The sequence below is a fragment of the Myotis yumanensis genome, unplaced genomic scaffold, assembly GCF_028538775.1.
Source record: "Myotis yumanensis isolate MYYU_CA2020_CCGP unplaced genomic scaffold, mMyoYum1.0.hap1 SCAF_20, whole genome shotgun sequence".
NCBI lineage: Eukaryota > Metazoa > Chordata > Mammalia > Chiroptera > Vespertilionidae > Myotis > Myotis yumanensis.
The window spans coordinates 9,086,249-9,098,863 of NW_027223771.1; the positions used below are offsets into that span (position 1 = coordinate 9,086,249).

The 12,615-nt window shown below is 46.8% G+C and overlaps 4 non-coding genes and 1 pseudogene across 4 annotated transcripts; all 5 read left to right on the forward strand.

Moving 5' to 3' along the window:
* The first annotated feature begins 169 nt into the window (after positions 1 to 169).
* On the forward strand, positions 170 to 276 carry LOC138998696 (small nucleolar RNA SNORD116). The gene has a single exon (XR_011469206.1). It is a non-coding gene; the product is annotated as a small nucleolar RNA SNORD116 (small nucleolar RNA).
* Positions 277 to 739: 463 nt separating this feature from the next.
* Positions 740 to 850, forward strand: LOC138998677 (small nucleolar RNA SNORD116). Its single transcript, XR_011469191.1, has one exon. It is a non-coding gene; the product is annotated as a small nucleolar RNA SNORD116 (small nucleolar RNA).
* Positions 851 to 1,756: 906 nt separating this feature from the next.
* On the forward strand, positions 1,757 to 1,862 carry LOC138998690 (small nucleolar RNA SNORD116). Its single transcript, XR_011469202.1, has one exon. It is a non-coding gene; the product is annotated as a small nucleolar RNA SNORD116 (small nucleolar RNA).
* A 464-nt stretch (positions 1,863 to 2,326) lies between these two features.
* Positions 2,327 to 2,437, forward strand: LOC138998684 (small nucleolar RNA SNORD116). Its single transcript, XR_011469198.1, has one exon. It is a non-coding gene; the product is annotated as a small nucleolar RNA SNORD116 (small nucleolar RNA).
* Positions 2,438 to 3,348: 911 nt separating this feature from the next.
* Positions 3,349 to 3,452, forward strand: LOC138998699 (small nucleolar RNA SNORD116; annotated as a pseudogene).
* Positions 3,453 to 12,615: the final 9,163 nt, after the last annotated feature.

Sequence of the window (12,615 nt, forward strand, 5' to 3'; positions counted from 1 at the left end):
GAGGCGGCTTGTTTGGGTGTCCCGATGGCACACGGGGTTTCCCTCCGACATGGACTGAGTGTTCGTCCCTCAGTGGTGGGACCTGTTCCTGCAGGCCCTGGAGGACTCCGAGGTCCTTGCCTCACCCAATGAGCCACCTTCGAGCAGCTCCATTTTTTAGAACGTGCTGGGATCGATGATGATTCCCCCCCAAAAAAACCAAACCAACATTCCTTGGAGCTGAACAAAATGAGTGAGGACTCATACCGTCGTCGTTCTCATCGGAAACTGAGGTCCAGCACGTTCAGAGCCCCAGGGACAGGAGTGAGGGACAGCTTCCCTTGTCACACTCATCAGGCACCTCCCAGGGCATCAGCCCAGCTGCCTACCTCCCACCTCATGGTGTCACACACGCCCATCTCACCCCTAAGGGATAGAGGGATGAAGGACAGGTGCAGGCTGTACTGGGGAAAGGTGGTGTGGATCATGTGACCTGAGAAGTTGAATGAGTTTCTCAAATGTGCATGTGGTTTCTCTTCACTCCCCAGGTGGCGTCATCATGAAAGACCTGTCCTCCACCTTGACGGGACCAACTCGCTCCCTACCTGGGGGTCAGATGTCGCCGGGTCTTGGAAGAAGTGTTGCCCTGGTTCTGCCTCATGCCCCCGAGGCGCTCAGGAAGGTAAGCCTTTCTCTGTCCCACGGTCAGCCAATTGGAACTCCTGTGTCTGGGCCAAGGCCCTGTGTCCAGAACGTGCTGGGATCGATGATGACTCCCTCCAAAAAAAACCCAAACCAACATTCCTTGGAAAAGCTGAACAAAATGAGTGAGAACTACACCCGTCGTCGTTCTCATCGGTAACTGAGGTCCAGCACGTTCCGTATCCCAGGGACAGGAGTGAGGGACAGCTTCCCTTGTCACACTCATGCAGGCCCTCCCAGTTTTCAGCATCAGAGTGCATTTTTTTAGAGTTGGTTGCCTCTCATTAATGTAAATTTTCTTTTTGATTTCAGAGAGGAAGGGAGAGGGAGAGAGAGAGATAAACATCAATTAGGTGAGAGATTTATTGGTTTACTGCCTCCTGCACGCCCACTACTGGCAAACATGACCGCAACCTGAGCTTGTGCCCTAACTGGGAATTGAACCCTGACCTCCTGGTTCATTGGTGGATGCTGAACCACTGAGCCACACCAGCCTGCCCACAAGGCTTCATTTTTCACATGCGGAGGCCTGTACCCACCACCTGCATCCATTTTTGCAACCCACCTGCAAGGAGGAAGTCACACCTGCCCTCACTCATGCCTCAGGGACAGGCCTAGGGGACAATTAGATTAAGGCCCAGGAAAGGGAAGAGGAGGGCAGCGATTTTACCTCACGACCTGGGCACATGACTCAAACGCCCCTGTGATTTGTGTCCACATCTCAGGTGCAGCCCAGCGCCAGGGTCTGTATCAGCCAAGACGAGATGCCCGTTGTCTGCCTGGATGTGCAAAGTCCCCGGGAGTCACCGAGGAAGGGTGCCTGAGTGGGCACAGAGCCAGGATCCCCAGGAAGGTAAGCGATGCTCTGCTCCTCGCTCAGCCATTAGGTTTGGGTTTGGAGCTGCTGGAGGCGGCTTGTTGGGTGTATCAATGGTTCACGGGGTTTCCCTGCGACGTGGACTGAGTGTTCCTCGCTTGGTGGTGGGACCTGGCCCTGCAGGCCCTGGAGGACTCTGAGGTCATTGCCTCACCCAATGAGCCACCATCCGGCAGCTCCATTTTTTAGAACGTGCTGGGATCGATGATGATTCCCCAAAAAAAAACCAAACCAACATTCCTTGGAGCTGAACAAAATGAGTGAGAACTCATACCGTCGTCGTTCTCATCGGAAACTGAGGTCCAGCACGTTCAGAGCCCCAGGGACAGGAGTGAGGGACAGCTTCCCCTTGGCACACTCATCAGGCACCTCCCAGGGCATCAGCCCAGCTGCCTACCTGCCCACCTCATGGTGTCACACACGCCCATCTCACCCCTAAGGGATAGAGGGATGAAGGACAGGTGCAGGCTGTACTGGGGAAAGGGTGTTGTTGATCATGTGACCTGAGAAGCTGAATCAATTTCTCAAATGTGCATGTGGTTTCTCTTCACTCCCCCAGGTGGCGTCATCATGAAAGACCTGTCATCTGCCTGGACGGAGCACCTTGCTCTCTACCTGGGGGTCAGACGTGGGCGGGTCCTGGAAGAAGAGTAGCCCCGGGTCTGCCTCATGCCCCCGGGCGCTCAGGAAGGTAAGCCTTTCTCTGTCCCAAGATCAGCCCATGGGAACCATGTGTCTGGGCCAAGGCCCTGTGTCCAGAACGTGCTGGGATCGATGATGATTCCTCCAAAAAAAAACCCAAACCAACATTCCTTGGAAAAGCTGAACAAAATGAGTGAGAACTACACCCGTCGTCGTTCTCATCGGTAACTGAGGTCCAGCACGTTCCGTATCCCAGGGACAGGAGTGAGGGACAGCTCCCCTTGTCACACTCATGCAGGCCCTCCCAGCGTTTAGCATCAGAGAGCATTTTTTTGGTGTTGGATGAGTCTTTTTAAAGTACATTTTCTTTTTGATTTCAGAGAGGAAGGGAGAGGGAGAGAGAGAGAGAGAAACATCAATGATGAGAGAGACTTAATGATTGACTGCCTCCTGCACGCTGACTCCTGGCAAACAAGACTGCAACCTGGCCTTGTGCCCTAACTGGGAATTGAACCCTGACCTCCTAGTTCATTGGTTGATGCTGAACCACTGAGCCAGCGTAGCCTGCCCACAGGGCTTCATTTTTCACATGCGGAGTCCTGTACCCACCACTTGCATCCATATTTGCAACCCACCTGCACACAGGAAGTCACACCTGCCCTCACTCTTGCCTCAGGGACAGGCCTAGCGGACAATTAGAATAAGGCCCACAAAAGGGAAGAGGAGGGCAGTGATTTTACCTGACGACCTGGGCGCATGACTCAAACACCCCTGTGATTTGTGTCCACTTCTCAGGTGCAGCCCCAGCGCCATGGTCTGCATCGGCCAAGACGAAAAGCCCGTTGTCTGCCTGGATGGTCCGATTCCCCGGGAGTCACCGAGGAAGGGTGCCTGAGCGGGCACGGAGCCGGGATCCCCAGGAAGGTAAGCGATGCTCTGCTCCTCGCTCAGCCATCAGCTTGTGGGTTTGGAGCTGCTGGAGGCGGCTTGTTTGGGTGTCCCGATGGCACACAGGGTTTCCCTCCCACATGGACCGAGTGTTCCTTGCTCAGTGGTGGGACCTGGCCCTGCAGGCCCTGGCGGACTCTGAAGTCCTCGCCGCACCCAATGAGCCACCATCCGGCAGCTCCATTTTTTAGAACGTGCTGGGATCGATGATGATTCCCCCAAAAAAACCAAACCAACATTCCTTGGGCTGAACAAAATGAGTGAGAACCACAACCGTCGTCGTTCTCATCGGTAACTGAGGTCCAGCACGTTCAGAGCCCCAGGGACAGCTCCCCTTGTCACAGTGGTGGTATCACGCACCCGCAGTCACTCCCTAGGGAAAGTGGATCTTGATAGACAGGTGCACAGCTTCCCTTGGGCCCCGTTTCACATGGGTCTTGTTGCCTGAGATCCTGGGCAGGATTCTCAATCATGGATGTGATTTCTCGTCACCTCCCAGGTGAGGCTGCCTGTGAACACGTGCCTGCGTGATGCTCCGGGAAACCTGTGAGGCTCGCTGGTGGGATGGCGCCCTCGGAGGGAGGCAGGCCGGGATCTGTGGGACGCTGGTGGATCTCTCGTGATGGTAAACAGACTTCTTTGCCAAAGCCAATCAGTTTTTTCCCTTTATATTGCATTTATTGGGGGAACTCTGGTTAATAAAATTATGTAGGTTTCAGCTGTACAATTCTATAATACATCATCTGTATATTGGAAGCATGTCAAACTCAAAGGCTAACACAGGCCAAATGAACAAGGGTTACGTGTTTGTGGGCCGCAAAAAAACAAAAGCTTTAATTTTCATAGAAACGTAGGTTTATTTCGATAGAGACATGCTGAATCCAAAGGGCTGAAATAAATGCGTCGTCATTAACGTAAAACAGTAGAACATTTTAATAAAAAGTAATGTTTTTTTCTTGAACAGTAACTTACCAGACACTGAATAACTGCACAAATTAATAAGCATAATGCAAATAAACCTATTTTTTTTGTTCTCTGAAAGTGAAATATTTTCTGTTGCACACACCAAACAAGTCAGCCCAAGACTAATGATGTGGCCATTGGCTGCTAAAATGTTTTCTGCTAGTATTAGTGGGGAGAAATGGTGGGCCTGCGCGTAAGGCGCCTAAGGGAAATGAATGCAACGCAGTGATAGAATCCATTATTAGCGAATGTTGTATTTCATTATTAATAAAGTTAGGAAATTTTTATTAAGACTTTTCTTACATACCGTCATATTGGCTGGGCCACAAAAATATTCATTGTGGGCCGCATGCGGCCCATGGTCCTCGAGTTTGACAAGCTTGGTGTATTGTATGGTGTTCACCACCCAACGTCACGTCTCCTGTCATCACCATTTATCTCCTCTTTACCTCTTCTACCTCCCCCACCTTCCTTTCCCACTGGGAATCGCCATGCTGTTGTCTGTGTCTATGAGGGCTTTTAGCTGTAAGATTCCTTTACCTTTTTTTTTTTACCGAGCCCCTCCCCTCTGAGAGCTGTTAGTCCGTTCTCTGTATCGATAAGTCTGTTTCTGTTTTGTTTATTAGTTCATTAGATTCCACATACAAGTGAGATCATATGGTATTTACCTTTCTCTGATTGGCTTGTTTTACTTAGCATAACGCTCTCCAGGTCCATGCTGCTGTCGCAAAAAGGTAAGATTTTTTTTCTCTTTTTTTTTTTTAAAGTTGTGTAGTATTCCCTTCTGTAAATGTCCCACAGCTCTTTTATCCACTCATGTAGTGATGGGTACTTGGCTGCTTCCAAAACTTGGTTATTGTACATGATGCTGCAGTGAACATAGGGGTCATACAGTCTTTCTGATTGGATATATAACAATTATAAACAACACAATCACCCTACAGCAGTGTCTGAAATTACAGAAAGCAATAGCTGACAGGATCGAAGGGAAAATCAGTGATAAAAACTGGACTCTCCAATACCTTCTTCTTAACAATTGAAGACCAGTTAAACAACGAATTGGTGGGGTTATAGAAAACCTGAGCAATCTAATCAACCTACGCGAGCTGATATCTAGGTCACCCAGCAGCAGCAGAACCCAAATTATTTTCAAACACACCTAGAACATTCTCTAGGGTAGATCTATGCTAAGTCATAAAACGCGACTGGATGAAGTTAAAAAGATTGAAATTATGGTCCAGCCGGGATGGTTCATTGGTTGAGCATGTACCTGTGAACCAGGAGGTCCAGATTGGATTCCCAGTCAGGGCACAGGCCCAGGTTGCAGGCTTGATCCCCAGTAGGCGGCATGCGGGAGGCAGCCGATCCATGATTCTCTCTCATCATTGATGTTTCTCTCTCTCTATCCCTTGCTGTCTCTCTAAAATCAGTGAGGACAGTCCTGCCTGGTTTGGCTCAGTGGATAGAGCATTGGCCTGTGAACTGAAGGGTCCGGGTTCGATTCCAGTCAGGGTACAGCCCGCGTTATGGGCTCAATCCCCAGTAAGGGGCGTGCAGGACGCAGCCTATCAGTGATTCTCTCTCATCATTGATGTTTCTCTCTCTCTCTCCCTTCCTCTCAGAAGTCAGTAAAAATATATTTAAAAAAATAAGTAACAGATCCTTTAAAAAAATCAATGAAGACATATTTCAAATAATTGTTTTATGACATTTGGTCTGAATGAAATGGAAACATTGATCTCGCTGACATATTGTTAGCCTGCCTCTCGTGTGTGTCAGACCTCGGGGGAAGGGACAGTTGGGTGTGTCAGCACAGGTCCCCACACTCCAACATGCTTTGTGTTAAAGGAGATTACACGCATGTGTCTTCATGTGCAGTTTATGTGTACATCCAGCATGTCAAATTCAAAGGCTAAAATGGGCCAAATAAATAATGTTTAAGTTTATGTGGGCCGCCAAAAACCAAAGTTTCCATTTTCATAGAAACGTAGGTTTATTTCCATAGAGACATGCTGAATACAAAGGGATGAAATAGAGGAGTCGTCGTTAACATAAAATAATAGAACATTTTAATAAAAATTAACATTTTTCTTGAACATGAACTTACCAGACATTGAATAACTGCACAAATGAATAAACGTAACGCAAATAAATCTATTTTTTTGTTCTCCGAAAGCTAAATATTTCCTGTTGCGCACACCAAACAAGTCAGTCCAAGACTAATGACGTGGCCATGGGCTGCTAAAATATTCGCTGCTAATATTAGTGGAGAGAAATGGTGCGCCTGCGCGTAAGGGAAATGAATGCAACACGATGATAGTAATCGATCATTAGCGAACATTGTAGTTTGCTATTAATAATTATGTATAACAGGAAGCTGTAAAAATTAGGTCACAGAATTTTTATTAGAACGTTTCTTACGTACCGTTATAGTGGGTGACTTCCCAGCACCCACGCTGGCTGGCCTTTTCCCCCTCAGAACCTGACGTCTTGGGAACGCTTTGGGGCGTGAATGCCGCCCATAAATCGCCGAGACAAGACTCTTCAGACCGAGCGAGCGTTTGGCCTGCCTGCGGTTCCAGGGCCACCCGCTGCAGGTGAGGTTTCATCAGAGTAGTTCTCGCTTCCTGGCAGCGCGCAAGTCTGGGTAGAGGGGTCGATGGGAGCCTCCTAGGGATGGATGGCTTCGGGGTCATTCTAATGGGCCCAAGGGCCACACTGCGTGAAGAATGAAGAGAGACAGCTGCTCTCACCTGTCTTCATAGCTTTTCTCCACGTCCGGTGACACGTGTCCTGGGCCTCTGAAGGGTTTCCTTCACTTTAAAAAAATACATATGTTTTTATTGATTTTTAGAGAGAGGGGACGGGAGGCGGGGGCGGGGGGCGGTGAGAGAGAGAGAGAGAGAGAGAGCGACATTGATCGGCTGCCTCCTGCACACCCCCTCCTGGGGATCCAGCCCACGACTCCGGCACGTGCCCTGACTGGGAATGGAGCCGGGGACCTCTTGGTTTCTGGATCAGTGCTCTCCCACCGAGCCACACCAGCCAGACGGACCTTAGGCATTTTTAAAGGCATTTTTCTGGCCACAGCAGGGGCCCAGCTGCTGCAAGCATGGCTGCCCCTGTGTGTCTGGGTAGATTTCCCCCAGCACACGTAGAAGACGGGGATGTGAGGGTGCCCTCAAGACTCCTGGCCTTAGAAAACGTGTCCCTCACCTTCGCCATGTCCCCTCCGTGTCCCCGCAGGTGGATTTGCTTCTCCGGGTGCTGCCGTCGCTTCATCGCCAGCGTCGGCCACACGACACTGCAGTCGTTCCTCTACACAGAGCTTCCCCGCCGTCCCGTGTCGCTGCGGACCCCTCCTGCAGATAAGACATGCTTAGCTGAGCAATGGTCATGTTGGGCTGTCATCGCTGACTTTACTTTGGGCGTGGTGACCGTTTCCTTGGCTGCCACTTCACTCAATCCCAAGAGCCTCAGTAGAGGAAGTAGTATTTGCACAAGACAATCAAAATGATGGAATGCCTCAGTGCTCTCATAGGTATCAATTGACAATTTTCATTGGCTGGTGAGGGGTACATTTTTTAAAAAGAAATGCTGCATGGTTTTTCCCCTAAAATTTCAAAGCAGATCTAAAGATATAAATTAAGTGCACTCCTCTCTCCTAATTCTATCTCTCTTTTTTAAAAAAAATGTTTTTTATTGATTTCAGACAGGAAGGGAGAGAGAGAGAGAGAGAGAAACATCAATGATGAGAGAGAATCATTGATCAGCTGCCTCCTGCGCACCCCCTCCTGGGGATCGAGCCCTCAACCCAGGCATGTCCCTGACCGGGAATCAAACCGGAACCTTTTGGTTCATAGGTCAATGCTCAACCACTGAGCCACATGAGCCGGGCCCTAATTCTATCTCTACTAAGGGAGTTTTGCACATACACACACACACACATGTACATGCACATGCACACGAACACGCAAGCTGTTTTGGGAGGGGGCTCTGGAAGTGGGACCATATTGTACAGTTCTTCCACATGCTGCCTTTCCGTGAACAGCTTTTTCTACCTCAGTAACGCACATCTGTGTCATTTATGGAATGACTGCATGACTGTTACGTAGATAGAATATAATCCCATGTTCTCTCATTCGCAAACACTGAGGTTTGCACCACATTTCTGTGCAATGGACCTCCCTCTAGAGCAATAATTTTGCATCTGTCCCTGGTATATCATCATCATCACTCAGCCGCTGATATACTGGGATTCAGAACAGGCACATTTTCAGTTTTGAAGATTATCACCAGATTTCCTTAATAACATGGTACCAACTGTTACCACTCCAATGGCAACCAATAAGATGGCCAACGTTTCCCTGGCCTCCCAGATCATGGATTTCATGCCTATTGGAAATCTTTGCCAATGTGATAGCCCAAACTATTGTCTTAAATTGTATTTCTTTCGTTTTTGAGTTCGGTCATTTTCTCATATTTGAGTAGCCATCTGTATCTCTTCATTTCCTCTTTCTGTCTAATTTTGGTGGTGGGGCGCGGGGGGGGCGTCTGTTTCTTACTTTGAAGAGCTCCTTTATGATCGGGACAGTAAGCTTTCGATTGTCAAGCATTACAGATACTTTCCACACCCTCTCAAACCTCGTTTCTGCTGTAAGACTGTGTATAACTGTTCTGTGTCCAAGTACTACCATGTTCGCTTGTATGGCTTCTGAGTCTCATGTCATTTCGGAAAGCTGTTTATGCGGATTCCATAAGACTCGTCACCTGTGTGAACTTCTAACTCTTTTCTGTTTTCTTTAAAATTCCAATCCTTCAATCATGAGAAAAAAAATTTTTAATTTGAAATCGTGACGTTGCCAAGTTACTTGCCATGACTTGCGATTATTTGCCAATAATTGCCCATTTATCTGTAATGCCATCCGCACTGTTGCTGTATCGTCATCTGTGACTGGCTCCATTTTTGTGCTGTGATCTGTGCATCCCTTCTTCTGCCTCCTGTTGTCTCATGTGTCTTCTCGTTGGAAGAAATTACAGTTTAGACTGCAATTTCCTCAACTGTAATAAATTAATTTGTGGGAAAAAGTGGTTTTTAATCATATACGTCTTCCTATCCGAGGACCAGGTACGTCTTTCTCTTTCTTCTCTCCTTTTAATTATGGTTTTGGATGTTCACTTTGGGGTGGGGTTGCTTTCTTTCTGTTTATTTTCTTATTTGATATATATATATATATTTTGGTATCTGAAAGTTTTGTTTTGGGGGTGGGTACGTGATCTCCTTTCCCTTTCTTGTGGCTTTTCAGATTTTTTTTCAAAGTACGTACTAATTCCTTTGCAGATACTGGTAGTTTTGATGGTCGCCTTTGATTTGAGTCATGCTAACTGATTTCCCTGACTGGGATTTCCAGGGCACTCCAGCCAGGTGTAGAAATATCACCCATACTTGACTGCATCAGATCCTAATGACTGTGTGTTGGGTTTAGCAGCACTTTGTTGCTGACCTGTTTTCCAGAGAGACTCCAAACATTTTCTTTTTTAAAAAAAATATTTTTATTGATTTCAGAGAGGAAAGGAGAGGGAGAGAGAGAGAGAGAGAGGGCACCTGCCTGGGTTGCAGGCTCGATACTCAGTAATGGGTGTGCAGGAGGCAGCCGATTGATGATTCTCTCTCGTCATGGAAGTTTCTATCTCTCTTTCCCTTTCCCTGAAATCAATAAAAACATAGTAAAGAAAATGGGGAAATAAACCTGTCTTTATCCAGAGATGACAAGGCTGTCTATGTAGAAAATTCCAAAGAATCTACAAAGCAAAACAAAACAAAAATATCTAAATGCATAGAACAAGGATAAAGGATGCGAATTCTAAATAAATTTTTAAAAAACCATGTACGTCAAAGAAAATGTGCATGTGTATGTAAATATCATATAAATAAATATGTTTATACCATTTATAGGATCTAAGTGCAGAAAATACAAAACTGATGAAAGAAATCAAAGTAGATTCAAGTAATGGATAAGATGTAAATACCTCGGTGTTCATGGTGGATTGGAAGACTCAATACTGTTCAGAGGTCAGCTCTGCCCAGCTCAAATTGAATTAAATCTATAGATTCGATGAAATCTCATTGAGCATCCCAATAGGTTATTTGATAGAAATCAACAGACTAATCTTAAGGTTTTACGGAAAGACAAGAGAATCAACACAATACTGAAGAACAGACTTGGAGGGTCCACCCCTACCTTATTTCAGAACTTTCGCTGCAAATGTCCAGTCATCAGGATAGCATGGTCTTGGCAAACGAGTAGACACATAGGCCCATAGTTGGGAACAGAGAAATCAGAAGCAGGTACATGGGCGCACCAAGGAAATTCAATCCATACGTAAGCCTTTTCAGTAAGTAATGGCAGAACAATAGGGTGTCCACCTGCACGAAGGGGCCTGGACCCAGACCTTCACGTGTGCATGGGAGACTGGACGTTAATTACAAAGTTAACCCGAGGTCGACCTCAGAGCCTCACGTGCCATGCAGAATAGTAAAGGAGGAAGTCTGTGTGGCCTTCGTCTTTGTTACACGTTTTCAGATGCCACACCAAAGGCACAAATCATGACGGAAAGAGGATTCGGTAGACTTCACTGAAATTACGGGCGCTGTTCCATTGATGAAAAGCTCAACACAGATTAGGAGAAGATACTCTCAAGGCATATCTGATAAAGGCCTTCTCTCCAAATGTAGAAAGAAATCTTACAACTCAGCAATAGGCACACAACCATACCCATTAGACATGGGCCTAGGGTCTGAATATACCCCTCCCCACAGAAGTATACAGATGACAGATAACCAGATGGACCATGCTTTCCATTAAGGGGATGCGAATTAAACAAACAGGTGCCCCTCCACTCCTAGGAGATGGCTACAAGCCAAAGAACTGGCAATGCCCATAGTTGGGGAAGATCCAAGCAACAAACTGTCATTCATGATGAGCAAGAAAAATGTACCCAGCTACTCTGTTCCTAGGCATTGACCCAAATTTGTTAAAAACTCATGCCCATACCACCACCAGCCCATGAATATTTATAACAGCTTTACTCGTAATTTCCAGAAACTGAGAGAAACCCAAGCTATCCTTATAGAAATGAATTGAGGGAGATGGAGGGAGGAATCCACCCACACTGTGGTATATCCACGTAGAGAAAGAGACACAGTGAATTTTAAATGCATTTTGCTCAGTGAAGGGAGCCAGTCCGAAAAGGAGGCACGGACTGTGTCCCCGTTTATCTGACAGGCTGGGAAGTGCACAACTAAAAATGCAGTAAAATCACCAGTGTCTTTAGCGGGAGGGTGAGGACAGGAGAGACAGCACAGTGCATCTGTTCTGTACGATACTGTGATGGTGCGTCTATGACATTGAACTTTAAGGCACGCAACGGGAGCTTCACCATACACAAATGTTTTTAAAGTCGTTTTTATTCATTTCAGAGAGAGGGAGGGAGAAGGAGAGGGATAGAAACATCCATGATGAGAGAGAATCAAGGATCGGCTGCCTCCTGTAACCATGGGAGGAGGGGGCAGTTCCAGATTAATTTTATTTTTAGTAGTAATGCCCATCCTACCTGTGTTTGATACCTGTGGTCTCTCAGAATTCCTTTTTCAACTCAGCTCTCAAAATTGATGGTTCACTCCTGTGCTAAAGAAATTTTTACCTTCACTCTTTAGCTTCTTATTCCACACAAGTTAGGTATTTCTTTTTTTTTTAAAAAAAGATATTTTTATTGATTTTAGAGAGGTAGGGACAGGGAGGGCGAGAGGGATAGAAACATCAGTGACGAGAGAGAATCATGGATCGGCTGCCTCCTGCACGCCCCACACCGGGGATCAAGCCTGCAACTGGGCACGTGCCCCTACCAGGAATCGAACTGTGATCTTGATGGGTCGACACTCATTCACTGAGCCCCGCCAGCCGGGATCTCATGTTTAACATCCACATGGGTATGTATTTACACAGAAATAGGTACATGTATGTGTACACATGCAATGGCTGGACATATCCATAGGTCCCTACTCTGCAGCAGAGGCCGCCTAGAAGCAATGACATTCTAGTGATAGCAGTTACTAGAAGCCGTATCAAGGTTTCCAGTACCATTCTCCAATGAAAAGCATGGTGGATTCTATGAATGGGCAGAAAATGTAAAGGATGACCTGGGGGTATTATGTAGTGCCAGAAAGGAAGGAAGAGCTATGCACGCACACGCACATGCACACGCACACGGAAGTATGCTAGAAGTTACACAGGAACCAACCCAAAGACCTTCCAATGGCTAAAGCTGACACAATGTGAACGAAATACGTAGCTTTGCATGGGATTCTAACCCAAAGTGTATAATCAGTATTCACAAGTCCACACTAATATTAAAAAAAAAAAAAAAAAACCCTGAATAAATAGCCTAGCCGGTGTGGCTCAGTGGTTGAGCGTCGACCTATGAACCTCCAGGAGGTCATGGTT